At 38.9% G+C, this 15,033-nt stretch overlaps 1 protein-coding gene across 1 annotated transcript in view; it reads left to right on the top strand.

The window, feature by feature from the left end:
• The first annotated feature begins 8,167 nt into the window (after window positions 1-8,167).
• Window positions 8,168-15,033, top strand: part of LOC121321538 (coronin-2A-like) — a 64,216-nt gene continuing 57,350 nt past the window's right edge. The window contains exon 1 of the mRNA XM_041260543.1: window positions 8,168-8,536. The gene's annotated coding sequence lies outside the window, so the exon portion shown is untranslated. The remainder of the gene's footprint in view (window positions 8,537-15,033) is intronic.

Below are 15,033 nucleotides of genomic sequence, written 5' to 3'. Positions count from 1 at the left end.
CATTTATCATGTAAACAGCTATTCAGAACCGAGTGTATTGGCTAAAGGGTTGTCTTTTGTACCTACCAGTAAACATGATTATTTTTCTGCAAGGGTTGATTTATTCAAATTTGTTAGAAAATTGAAACTTCAGTTGTTTTTCAAAGATAAAACATAATTACAACAGGGACCTTTTCATTCTCCTTCTACCTTTTGCTGATCCTACAATTGAAACTTTTCACATCTTGTTTTCTAAAAAAAAAAATGTGAAGAGAAAAGCTAAAATAAATAAGAATAATGGAAATAATTTGTTAAAATAAATTATTTTTGTGAAGAATTGGTTGTCTTTCACTCGAGTCAATGTATGTGGGCCTGTTGGCAACTAATACAAGCGGTCTTTATTTTCTCTAGTGTTGCCAGGTTGATTCCCTGGTCAAAGACTAAACACATACAAACATGTAAAAACATTTAGAACATATTTATATACTGTATTTGTATATTATGATATTTTATTGGATTTTTTTTATCTATGTATAATTGCACAATAGGAAGAATTAACAAGAACATTTCTAATAATTAGGCATTCATTTTTAACTGCTGTTTTATAATGTGATGGCAATCTGAACTAGAGAGTCTCTCAAAGTGAATTATTACTTTAGGAAAGTTTATTACAGCACAAGCACTTATATATTACAAATGGCATTCTCCTCACAAGGATAAACTGTGAAACCCAGAACATACTTTAACTGGCTGAGATGAGCCCTTTTCAAGGAATTTTCTCTGCTGTATAATAATGCAGAACTTGTTTTTTGATGAAATGTTGTGCACTTTTGCATCCTTTCTGTAAGGTATTTGAACTGAACAAACATCAAATGCTGGTGTTATCATTGTGTTTTAGATTTGTTAAATCAAATCTTATTCACTGAAAATATTTCTCTTTGTTTTTTATAAAGGTTTATATAATAATAATCTTTATATAGTGCCTTTCATAGTGGACCACCATCACAAAGCACTTTACAAGTTACAAGACTGGGGTGTGTGTAAATTATGCATCAGCTACAGTTACTTAGCACAATGTCTCACCCAAAAGACGAAGCACAAGAAGGTTATATGACTTGCTCAGGGTCACACAATAAGTCGGTGGCTAAGTTGGGATTTGAACCAAGTCTGCTGGTTAAAAGTCTGTTTCTTTAATCACTGGACCACACAGCCTCCTATGAGTTGCCTATAAATACAGTAATAACATTTGCTGACACTGCAGTGGAGAAATGTCATTTATTTGCCCCATAGCAAATTCAGAAAAGATTGTGCTACAGTAGTGTTAATACCTCCCTTTAGTTTACTGATAGTAAATGTTAATGAAAAAAACATAAACTAATACTAAGCTGCTGAAAAGTGTAATTTCTTTTCCCCAATATATTTCTGTATTACTCAGTGACATTCCAGTCCATTACACCGTGTAACAAATTTATTTTGTTCCTGGGTTATTTCCTAATTGCTTATGCCTCAAAAGTATAGAAAATGGCTATTATGCCCCACAAACTTTGCTTTTGTGACCAGGACAGTGATATTTCAAAATATCACTATTTCCAATGGGAAAACGGGCAAATGTGTGTCTTTTCATTCACATAAAGTCAGAAAAAAACAACATATGAATCCAAATTAACATGTATTTATACTAAAGTAATACAAAAATGACTACAAAAGATTTAGAAGTGAGTAGTTTTCCGAGATTTACGATTATACTGTAAATAATAGCCATTTTCTATACTTTATGTATATGTATGTATCCTGTTCTTTTATGGAAAATAAAAGTGATTGTTGCTTTTGAAGAACTCCTGTTTCACACTTCTGTTCTTACCAAGTCATTACTATATATATATATATATATATATATATATATATATATATATATATATATATATAAGTGGTTTGCAGAAGTATTCACCCCCTACCAATAATGTTTTGTATATCATATAATTCAAGCAGCTTTTCAAACAAACCTTTTTTTTTTATTCAAAACTGAACACTGTTATATAAGGAGGAGGTTAGATGACAGCAAAACTTGCAAAGAAAATGTACAAAATGAAATTTACTGGTTGCATAAGTATTCAGCCCCTTAAGTTAGTACTTGGTAGAAGCACCTTTTGCAGCAATTACTGCTATGAGTCTTTTTGGATAAGTCTCTACTAGCTTTGCACAGTAGGATTGTGAAAGTTTTACACGTTCTTCATAGGAAAATTGCTCCAGTTCTGATAAGTTTGTTGGGGATCATCGATTGACTGCAATCTTCAAGTCTCGCCATAAATGTTTGATTGGATTTAAGTCAGGACTTTGACTGGGCCACTCAAGAACATTAATTCTCTTCTTGTTCAGTCACTTAAGTGTGGCTTTAGCTTTGTGCTTCGGGTCATTGCCTGCTGAAATGTGAATTATCTTGGCTGACTCAAACAGGTTTTGTTGAACACAGTTGTTGAAAGGTACAGATCAGAGGATGGGTGTAAAAAAATATCAAAGGCCTTGAATATCCCTTGGAGCACGGTCAAGATGGTTATTAAGAAGTGGAAGGTGTATGTCACCACCAAGACCCTGCCTAGATCAAGCTGTCTCTCCAAACTGGATGACTGAGCAAGAAGGAGACTGATCAGAGAGGCTACCAAGAGGCCAATGGCAATTTTGCAAGAGCTACAGGCTTTTACGGCCAAGACTGGTCAAAGTGTGCATGTGACAACAATATGCCAAGCACTCCACAAACCTGGCCTGTATGGTAGGGTGGCAAGAAGGAAGCCATTACTCAAGAAAGCTCACCTTGAATCCTGTTTGAAGTATGCAAAAAAACACTCAGGAGATTCTGTAGCCATGTGGCAAAAAGTTTTGTGGTCTGACGAAACTAAAATGAAACTTTTTAGCCTAAATGCAAAGCGTTATGTTTGGCCCAAACCCAACACAGCACATCACCCAAAGAACACCATCACTACTGTGAAGCATGGTGGTGGCAGCATCATGTTATGGGGATGTTTCTCATTGGCAGGGACTGGGGCACTTGTCAGGATAGAAGTGAAAATGAATGGAGCAAAGTACAGAGAAGTCCTTGAGGAAAACCTGTTGCCCTCTGCAAGAAAGCTGAAACTGGGACGTAAGTTCACCTTTCAGCATGACAACGACCCAAAGCACACAGCCAAAGCTACACTGGAGTGGCTAAGGAACAAAACGGTAAATATCCTTGAGTGGCCCAGTCAGAGCCCCGACCTAAATCCAATGAGGCATGACTTGAAGATTGTTGTTCATCAACACTCCCCAAGGAATTTGACAGAGCTTGAACAGTTTTGTAAAGAAGAATGGTCAAATATTGCCAAATCTAGGTGTGCAAAGTTGGTACAGACCTATCCCAACAGACTCACAGCTGTAATTGCTGCCAAAGGTGCTTCCACCAAGTATTAACACAGGGGGGTGGAGACTTATCCAATTATGATTTTTCAGTTTTGTATTTTTAATATATATATATTTATATATATTTTCTCAATAAAAACTTTTTTTCCTTTAATGTGGAGTATGGTGTGTAGATAAGTTGAAAAAAATTCTCATTTAAATACATGAAACTGAGGCACCGACACAACAAACGTGAAAAAAGTTCAAGGGGGTGTAGACTTTCTATAGGCACTGTATATATCCATTCTAGTGCACTGATAGTGTAAGGATTACTCCCTACATTGCTAAACAGGTTACACAGCAATAACAATCCATGAAGTGGTATGGAACAGAAAAGCCAGAGCTCTTCCTGCAGTGATTTAGAGGACAGATCTCAAAACCCAGTGATCTAGAACAGCCATTTTTAAAAGACCTTTGAAACAGACTTTAAAGTTCTAAGTGTAAAAAGTTGTCAGGGTGTTAACAATGAAAATAAAAATTAGTGGTACCGTATTTAAACAGTTGCAGCATTGGTTTGTAGAAACAGGGTGCACATTGTACAAAAAGATCTGAGACCTGGGTGCTGATTTTGATACTTGTAAGGGAGATGGTATTCAGTTCTGGGCACATACTGTATTAAAGATCTTTTCTATGGACTGTTTTTTTTTTTTTTTTATGAGTCGACCAAGGTTCAGCTAATTGGTATTTGAACAAAGCACAATCTCGTTGGAGATAATTGCTTCAAATTAGTCACAGAATCTAATAGGTAAATCAGTCCCTACTCTAGTTTTGAAAACATCTGGTATAAAGCAAAGCTTCAAAATGAAATATGAATGCCTCACAGCTAAGGGCACTGTATATTGGTCCTAATTCAAATGCCTCTTACCAAATGACATTCTTCATAACAAGTGATATCTTGACCACTCATTAATTAAGGCATTTAACAGTTATTTCAAGAGAAGAATGGCCGAGGGGGTACCTACATAGTTTCAGAAACAAAGGTCAAATGAGGGGTAAAGGATTTTGCATTATGGCAAGTAAGTGGACCAATCTTACTTTCTAGTAAGCAGACTTTTTTATTTTTTTACTATACATTTTTCCCACATACAATTCTAGTTCATAACCAGTTCTAATGTGGCACATCTTTTCTTTCACAGCTTTCAAACCAGATGCAACTAATTGCAGAGTACCAAAATGTAAGGAGTCTCCAACCGTGCCAGGTTTCTGTCTCCAGTGAACTGTGTATTGAAAAATGATGCTTTGTGTAAAATTGCAGGGAGGTCTAAAGTACTCCTCATTTCTGCCAAGCCCACACCATATACACTGCAGATAGCCCTAAAGTTTTTATTTTTTATTTTGACTACAGCTACAGATTACAACAGCACCTACTTGTCCCATTATTAAATGATTTACTTTAAGTATTTCAGTGAGTGATATCACAATAGAGGCATCTCATATTGCAATAATCCATTTATAATTCTAAGTTCATCATATAACATGCCATACCATGATCGATAGGTAGGTATTCCATTGAAATGGTGGGTAGCTAGGAAAGTGTAGGGCATCAACAAATCTCACAGACACCTGAAGAGCAATTGTGAACGTGAATTACTGAACATGAACATTTCTGCCAATTGTGCGGCACCCCCTGGGAGTTCCTGTCCATGACTGGCAGTGGAACAGCCTGGACTTGAACTGGTGATGTCCAGGCTATAGGGCGCATCCTGCACTCTACGCGGAGCACCTTTATCGGATGTGCCACTCAGGACCCCGAATGACTTATCATTTTTTAGACTTCCTTATGAAACATGAATTTGTGCAATTTTGGGAATAGACTTGCCTGCCAGTCAAAACCACCATAGTATTAAACCACCATACACTGATTTCTGAACCCCTTTCTTTCAACACAGAAAACCCATCTAAAAGTGAAAATTATATTTTCTTCCCCAACAAAATGAGATTAAATACTATAATGTCCACTAGGTGGAGACATAATTCAGTTTCTAACACACAAGTATGTTCTTTTTATACAGTATGCAATCTTAAACATAAATAATGTTAACTCCAAAAGTGGGTTACCATTGTGATGTCTAAATCAACATCTCTTGATGAAGCAGTTCTTGTTATTAAGTTTATTCTAATAATATTTGTATTTCTTTTTCACATTTTGTATTTTAAAAAAACCCCACTATGTTTAGTATAAGATAATAACTTTGCCTTTGCCACCTGTGTGATATTAGGCTAGTCTTGAGTGATAAAAGTTACAGCATTATTATTACATACTGAACCATGCAGTATCTGCTGTTTATTTTATAGATACTACTTGGTTAATAATATAACTCACACATGGTGGAACACGACAGACACCAGCTGCAACTGGAAGCGACTAATCAGTAGCAAGTACTGTAGATAATGGCTGTTCCAGGGTTCCCACTGATTTGGGATTCTTGGCTGGGATATTTATAAAAGTAATTTTAAGTCAAAATGAGCAAGGTTTATCTGACAGCCTGCTAGAGGAGGAGAGGCGCTTAGTTGGCAGGTGCTTCTGTATGGTGTTTTACAAAGAGCAGTTTCAAATGTGTTGATTCTGGAGAACAGACTTTACTGCAGATTTCCAACCCTCAACTTCCCTGAGGGAATTGAGGAGAGGTGACTTGTCCCTCGAAAACAATTTAAATATCTTCCCCATAGTGGACCCTATTGACAGTAGCGTTTCAACAGGAGGCTGAAAACAGGAGAGACACGTTTGGTTCATTTCCGGACACTATCTCGCACCCAACCCGGGTCCACTGATCTTCTCTGCATTCTGCTCAATTACCGGTACACTCCCAATGGCTTCACCGAGGCGGCTTTCTGATGTTTTCAGCTGGTGGGTGGCTGTCATTGTTTCTTTCTCCCCCGTGTTCTGTTCTCAGCTCACGCCCGTTGGAAGGGCTGGCACTTGCTGGGAGTCTAGGGGTTATACTGCCGGCCGTCATTGCTCCTGCTCTCCACTGGTGCCCTGCTCTTGGCTCGCGTCCGTTACAGGAGCCCTTGAATGGGCGGGGGGGGGGGGGGGGGGGGGGGTGGGGGGGGGGGGGGGGGGGGGGGGGGGGGGGGGGGGGGGGGGGGGGTCGGGTGTACTGACAGCTGTTGTTTTGGTCGACGCCATTCGCATGAGCCTTTGAAAGGGCTGGCATTGACCAAGGTCCCTGCAGAGACTGTTAAGCTGGGGATGGTAATGGTCATCTAGTAGGCGTGATGGCCCAGCCCTGAAGGTCACTGTGCCTCTCACCTGCTGAAGGACGTCGAGCCCCAGGATGCACTGATCCTGGACCCAGACCTCCTGGTCGAAGGCAGTCCTACCCAGGTTGTGGTTGCTGCCCATCTCTTCCTTGGCCAGGTTCAACAGCACCTCTGGGCATCCCCTCTCAGTGCCGCCGTTGCTCCACTTGCACAGCTTACCCAGCACTGATAGTTGAGCGTGGAAGGCCTCTCAGCTCGTGGTGCTGTCAAATCTGGGCAGCTTTGCACTCTGCCGTCCTGCTGTATGATTGATCAGCCTATGGTCTTTCCTGGCTCTGGGTATTTGGCGTGGCGCTCTGTGGGCCCCAGCTGGGCTCCATGCACTCTGCCGCTGGTCACCACTGTCTTCCAGTGCTGGCTAAGACTCGTCTCTCCTTGTTGATCCTGGCCTGTTCCTCCATCAGGCCGAGCTTCTTCTTGCACTGGAACAGTCGCTCCAGTTCATTGTACATCTCTCCAACTCCTAACCGCTCCTGCTTGACGCTTGGGGGTTCCATCCCAAATCCCACACTGACACCAATGTAGCTTTTTAACAGGAGGCAAAAAACAGGTGAGACACGCTTGGTTCTTGGTTCAATGCTTTTATTTTCAGACGCTATCTCGCACCCATGAGAATCCACTGGTCTGTCTGCTTCTCTGCACTCAACCACTTTACTCCATACAACAGCAACAACATGGCGTTGCAGTGCCTTCTTATAACATTAGCCCCCTCCACCTTATGCAAATAGGGTATCAGGACACAGACACATCCCATTGACCTCCCTTGATTTAGTTTATTCACGTCACGGGCCAGTGCTGAATTAATTGCTTAGATCTCTAGGTTAAAAAAAGCATATAGGCTGCTCGTGGTGGTATTAACCGATCTGGGCACATTACCTATTGTAAAACTACACTGTTTATTACTGACACCGAATTATTAACGCTTAACTGCGATGACTCGACTAGCTGCTTTGCAATTTGTATGCAGTATGTTATACAATTTATCGGCAGCCCTTTTACCTGTACAGAGAGAATAATACCGATTGCTATATATATATATATATATATATATATAATATATATATATATATATATATATATATATATATATATATAACCGTTAGAAATATCCCAGTTATTGTATTCCAGCCATCATTCATTCGTGCATAAGCACATCGTATATTTCAATAAAGTGAACACTAAGTCGCGTACGTCATTACAAACTGTATTTTGCCGTTTTAGTCCTATTAATTAATTGAGTATAAATATTACAAAATCCCGTGCGTAACCATGAATAATACACGTAACAATGATTAACCGAGAATGTATAATCTAAAATGACCTTTAATCATATAAGATTATCGTGTCGCAATATAAAAGCAATATTAATAAATCCGAAATCTAGTTAAGCTATCAGTATGGCTAATTATTAATCAAAAGCCCAAACATATTGCACCCCCCAGAGACACACAGAGCGAATCTTTCTTTCTTTCTTTCTTTCTCTCTCCTGCTGTTGGTCGGCCCCTCCTTTCTCTGCACCCCCCTCCATTCGTATAGTGCAGCGCCAGCCCTTTTCTGATTCACTGCGGTGTCTAACCAAACCCACCTTGCTGGCTGTTCTAATTTTTTTTTTTTTTTTTTTTTTTTACTCATCCACTCTGCCTCCAAAGAAAAAAAAAACCTGTGATGATTTATGAATGAACATTACACCCCTGACACCTAAAACCCCCGTTGGATAGTTTAGCTACCCAAGGAAATAAGTACGTTCGTTTATTTAACACGTCTTCCACCTGAGCGTGCAATATCCATTCCCAACTGCAGCAGATTGTACTTTTCACGAGAAACGTTGATTTTCACCTGGACACATCCTTTATGATCTTCAAAGGTAGGAGTAACAATGTCAGTCTGTGTGGCTGTGCGTTTTAGAAGTGAACGCGTATAACATAGCATTGTACTAAAACTGTTTTTGCATCGTGTTCCTTGGGGAAGCTAGAGTTTAAATCTGTAAGTTCCTAGTATTTACGCTTGCCTGACGTTCAATGCAAAAACTACCTTTTAGTGTTTTCTGCGTTTGTAAACCGTACGTTATGTATACCTCAGATAAAATGATGTGTTTCACCCGTTTTTAAGTCTGTTTATTTGTGTTTATTTTGTGTTTACTGTTGGCGTCAGATTACCTGCTGTTTTATTGGTTTGAAACACCTTTGTTACGACGTTTTCCAACATAAATTAAAAGTCTACCATAGGCTACGTTTTAACGACGTAGTTATTAAAAGTATTGATACAGTAGTGTCTGGTGGGTATGGTTTAACAGTTTATTGTATGTGAACAAACTTGTGTAAAGTACTTTTCCGGTAACTTTCTGTTTAAGACCGGGGACCAAGTAACCAACATATTCGTCAGACTAGTGAAGCATGCGTTTGTGATGCATTTTGAAACTCGTTGTGCTGTCAGTAAGTGTTTGCAGTCACCGGTTCATTTTTAAAATACCGTGTTCTCATCTAAAGCTTTTTGTTTCCTTGGAGTTCTGAGGTATCGCTTTCACAGTCTGTCGCTCAGCCCCACTAATTGAACGTTATGTGGCTTGTGTCAGAACAAACGGTTTGGGTAGACCAAGGTATGGCGATTGGAATGGGAGTGTGCCTGCTGTAGCTGTCGCCTTTCATGCATAGATTTCAGTGGTAATTATAAGTGCTCTGGTTTCTCTTTGTGTGAGGTTCACAGGTCTTGACAATAGTAGCTGCAGAACACATTGACCCTGACCTGGGACAAGACTGGGATACAGAAGACTGAATGATTAATAGTAGGGGTGTTTTCAATAGTAATCAACAACTTTAATTGATGTTTGTTTTTTTTGTTTTTTTTTTACTCCCCTATTGCATAGCAGTTTTTATCCCTTCCAGGTTTTACTACGAGCCTGATTAGCCACAGTTTATAGATAACAGGCCAAGGTGTGTCGTCTTATACAAATTGTAAAACCAGAACTGGACCAACTGCAAGTGGAGTCTTATTTCCATCCTTGTAATAAATGGTTGGTGCAATCCAGGTGAATTCCCTGGTACTGTAAAATGCTCTAATTTTTTTTTTTTAATCAATTTTGATCAAATCAATTCTGTAGTGCACACATTCATCCACAGTGTATTTGTTGTGTCCACCATGACAGTTTACATGTAAAATGAAAAATATATTCTGTGGTGTGCTGTTGTTTATTAATCGCCCATTAGATTATCATTTTTCATATGTCTATCCAGTGTTTTTTTTGAATATAAAAGTATTTGATTAAATTTCTGATTTCAGAGTTGTCTGCTGACGGAGCTGTATATATGTAGATCTAGTATTAAAAACCTATGATACTGCAGTTGTGTTTTTACAGGCTAACATAGACAGTGTGTTAATTGTTTGCCGATAAGAGTAAATAACCCCGCCCTAAACTACTTTGTGCGTATTCTAAATATTACTTGGTGTTGATTGGCACGGCAATATATAGACTTTTTAGAGATCGTTAGGGCTGAAATAATCCTAAATTTTAGGGGAACAGAAAAATCATGACCTTTGGACGGACAGATATCAGTGGTGTTATATACTACATTTGAGGACCTCTGGGTTAAAGTTCCACTGTTTATGGAATGTAAAATACCATAGGCAGTTGTTGTGTCTACCATCTGAACATTGGAATGCATTCTAGCATATTTAATCTAGCTGTACAGCAGGCATAATTATAGCTTCTCTTACAATGATTGCCTTGAGTTAAAAAACATCATAAGCCCATTAGATGATATTAAAAAAAAAAAAAAAAGTACTTTTACATAGTTTTTTTTTTTTTTAAATACCATCCTTAATAGTAATTCTCATTGCAATGCCTGAAATATTATTTTAATTAAATTTTTTTTTTTTTATAGACTGTACTTTGTGTGTTAAGGTGCATTGACAGCCTTTGAGTTGTTGTTGCCGTAAGAACACAAGAAAAGTTACTAACAAGGGGAGGCCATTGTAAGCTTGTCTGGTCTCTAGTAGTTGATTGATCTCAAAACTGTCAAGCTGGGTCATAAAGTTGTCTGTTTAGGTTTAGAGTGAGCAAAGTGAATTTAGTTTTAAGAGCTAACACAATCTAGTGACCTTTTTTATAGCTTGTAAAATGCTGTATCTGATACAGTATATCTGTAGTGAAAGACAATCTGGCAAGTAGAGCTGGAAAAACAGCTCCTGAACACAGGTCAAAGTACCTTAACACAGAGTATCAATACACAGTGTTAGAGTCATTGCAATAGGAAGTAATCAGATTGACTGGAAGCATTATTACTAGGTATTTAAGCGTGCGATCCTCTGTACATCTTACACATTTCACTTCTTTAGGCTTTGCCGAAAGACCTTTTATAAAAATTGACTGACACAGAGCAACAGTATAGGTTTTTATAGTCTTTGTAGCCAGTACTGGAACTGTGCTGATTTATTTCTGCAGGCAAACCTGAACAAGGACTCTTGTATGCATTGCATCACAGCCCGTATACACTTGTGTAATTTGCTTTAAGCAGTTGTTTACCAGACAAGAACATTAAGTCACTGTAACTCCTAAGCCTTGAAGGTATTTGATGGAAGGCTATTGTTAAGCATAATAAAACTTTTTTTTTCAGAAAAAGTTGCACAATGACAGGGTTCCTCATAGAGCTGCTGGCAGCATTCCTTCAGTTGTTCTGGCATTCTACATTGCTTTTTAAACAGCTGATATACTCATTAGAGAGATCTGCACTGATGCAGATTTACTGTTATTTGGTAGAAACCTGAGGAATTGGCTGGGATGACCAATAATGATAAAGTAATGTCAAATAGTTTAACCAGTTTAGTACCATTGACGCAAGGCAAATATCTATTTCTGAGGTCCAATGTTTAGGGAGCGAATCACTCATGCCAGGCTGAGTTGTCATAATAAATCAATCAATATTAATTTTATATAGCGCCTTTCATAGTGGACCGCCATCACAAAGCACTTTACAAGATAGTGAGGAACAATGCGTCTATATATTACGACTGCCTCATGTCTATGGTACAAGGAGAAGTGGAGTGCTTTCATCCACATGAGACATCAGTATAATACACAGATGTGAGTGTACAGCCTGGAGTGTGTTGTTAGCCTTATAAAATAGTAAAAAATTAAATGAAATAAGAGACCAAACCCAACTGTATGTTTGTACTGAAGTCTTTACTCACCCATGGAATGTTGCTTGTCAATCAGATCACTGGAATGTTTACAACAATATAAAATGTCATCATGAGCAGTAAATCCAGTTATTTTATTCAGAATGCAGTATTCTATTTTAGACTGGTAATGTATGTATTTATTTTTATATTTTCTCCTCAAGTTTTTAAAATCAATCCACCCTTTGTTAGAATCATTAACATACAACACATTTCATGTGTGTAAAATTTTTATTCACATAGAAACTTCTCTGAAGGTACAACAATATAGAGAAACCTACTTGTTTGCTCAGTGACTTCTTTGTGCATTACATCCATCCTAAGAGACTACAATTTAGAAGATGTTTCTTTAATTTTTTTTACTATCAATCCCCTGCAAACACACCTTACTTATTCCTGAAATTTTCTAACATTTATTTTTGAAGGAGCCCCAGAATTCTGCAGTAAAGGCTATTTACAGTATATGTCTGATAATGTGGTCTAATTCAAAGCAAAGTTGTAATGACTCGAGTCACAATTTTCGGTGACTCGCCTCGAGTCATTGTCTTCAAATGACTCGACTCGAGTCCCTGCAAGAAAAAACTCAACTCGACTCGAGTCACTGCTCAAAGACTCGACTCGAGTCACTGCTCAAAAGACTCGACTCGAGTCACTGCTCAAAAGTTTCCGCTTGACTTGAGTCATAGTCTTTATGCTAAAATAAATTACATAATCAGTTTCTGGTTCCATAACCACAGCCCTTCTTCTGATGCGTACAAGCCCTGCCTCTTCATGAGTGAGAGGAACATAGGACAACATAGAGAAGAGTGTCAACAGCATGGAAGGTAAATCTACCTGCACTCGTCAAATTTGCAAAAACTGTGGAGCAGGGGGTTTAATGTTTGTTGTCTGGTTTAATGTATATTGATCGAACGTTATACTATTTTTAAAGAAACGCAAAGCATTGTTTTAGAAAAAAAAAAACTGGCAAAAAAGCCATATTTTGCTAAAATTGTAAGTTGTTTTTAAAATCCAAAATAAAGGTTGTGAATCCAAACTCATGTACAAGCTTATAAACTTAAAAAAAGAAATGTTTTGTACACAATTTAACATAATAATGCACTGTACAAGGAATCAACACACAAATAACCCTCTGGAGCTTTAATAATTGTATTTTTTCTCTTTTTTTTACATTCCCGTAGCCTTGTGAAGCCACTGGCACTACAGCACACGGTACAGGTGATGAATGAAGTTGTTGCACGGTCATCTTTGTTTTCCAGAATTCCTGAATTGAGTTAATCAGCTCAAGATGTGTTTGATTAATTTAATACATCAGGATTTATACACCTGGATACGTTTTTTTAGAGTTAGTTTGGGTAAAAACATTTTGCTTTTTTAATGAATACATTCATAAACACTAAAACGGGCAGACCAGACAACAGCAGCATGATTTTGGGAATGGAAACAATCAACATTGCCAGATGAAAAGAGGTTGAGGACATAACTGTATTGTTTTCAATGATTTTCTAAGAAGTCGTCTGTGGATATTGTCATAGTGGGTGAACAGATAAATTATTACACTGGTAAAAAAAAAAAAAAAAAAAAAAAAAAAAAAAAAAACAGCTACAATTCCAGTCTTTTACATTTAGTAAGGTTATTCAAAATACAATTGACCTCTTGGTATTGCTGTACATTTGTGCATTTTAACTACATTGATAATTTTATTTTGACAAACAACCTAGATTTTATTGTGATAACTATAAGTAATTAAAGGGTTTATGGAGTGATGTGTTCTGTGTGAAATATTTTCGCTATTTTTTTTTTAAGCGCATTAGTGAACAACCCTTTTTTTTTTTTTTTATCTGAAAATAACAAAAGTTACCGGTATTTTGTAACCCGCATTATTATGCTAAACTCTTAGTCTTTCAAGATACATTTCTTTCTGTAATATTAAGAAAATTAGGTTGAGTTTATTGATTCTGAATGTTAGGTTACTTACCGTAACCCTGGTTCCCTGAAAGACAAGATGCCCACCAATGACATTAGGTATGGGATATGCCTGCCATTGGGTAGGTGTCGCTGAGCTCTCTATACCAGAGCTGCAGATAGGCCCCTTCCTGGGTTTTTGCACTCGGTCCCACCCGCTGAGGGGATAAAACTGTCATCTAAAGGAAGCCATTTCTCTTTTTCCGTCGAACCCATGAGGGCGACCGATGCGATCCACGTACTCCTCTTCCTTCCCAGACCGCCCCCAACCCAAGTTGGAGGCGTCTTTCATCACCACTTGGTGTTTCAACACTACTGCCATTCGCACACCTTTCTGCAGGTGAGAGATTATCTTCCACCAGCGTTGGGCTGCCGCGTGAGACACAGTTAGCCGACGGTGTCTGTCACCTTTGGTGTTGAGGTGGAATGCATTGAGCCACACTTGAAGCGGGCGCATGCAAAGCAGACCCAATGTATGGCCCATATGGTTGCGACTATCAGACCCAATAGTTTCTGGCACAATAGGAGGGTGACCTTCAATCCCTGTTCAAACAGGGAGAGGCAACCCTAGATATCTGCAACTCTGTCGTCTGACAGGTATGGTCACATCATATGGGAGTCCAGCTAGAGCCCCAAGTACGTCGTGCTCTGCACCGGTGTAAGCCAACTCTTTGCATGGTTAATGGTGAGGCCCAGCCTCGCCAGATGCTCTGTCCCGACCGCCGTGTGGGCCACTGCTCCCTCTCGTGACTGGGAACAGATCAACCAGTCGTCAAGATAGTTCAAAGTCCACGCACTTTGAAAACGTATGAGGAGCTAGGGAGAGACTGAATGGCAGCTCAGTAAACTCGTAAACACTTCCTTGAAAAGAGAAGCCGAGATACTTCCTGTGCTCTGGATGAATGGGAGCGTGAAAGTACGGACGGACTGGGGAATATGACGGTGCGTCAGCATTTGGAACCTCCTCCTTTATTTTAAGAAGCCGTTGAGAAGCCTCAGGTCTAAGATGGGGCAAAAGCAGACATGTTTTTTGGGTACCAGAAAATACCTCGAAGTACCCCTCTCCACAGGAGGTGGGGTCTATGAGACGAATGGCTCGCTTGCACAGCAAGGCGTCCACTTTTGTCTGACGCAAAAGTATTCATGATGCCTTGAAAGGGAGGAGGTCACAAGCAGAACTAAAGTGCATAACCATTTTGCACGCCAAGCGCGCCAGTACTGCAC

The sequence above is a fragment of the Polyodon spathula genome, chromosome 1 (genome assembly GCF_017654505.1).
Source record: "Polyodon spathula isolate WHYD16114869_AA chromosome 1, ASM1765450v1, whole genome shotgun sequence".
Lineage (NCBI taxonomy): Eukaryota > Metazoa > Chordata > Actinopteri > Acipenseriformes > Polyodontidae > Polyodon > Polyodon spathula.
This window is presented reverse-complemented; position numbering and strand designations above follow the sequence as displayed.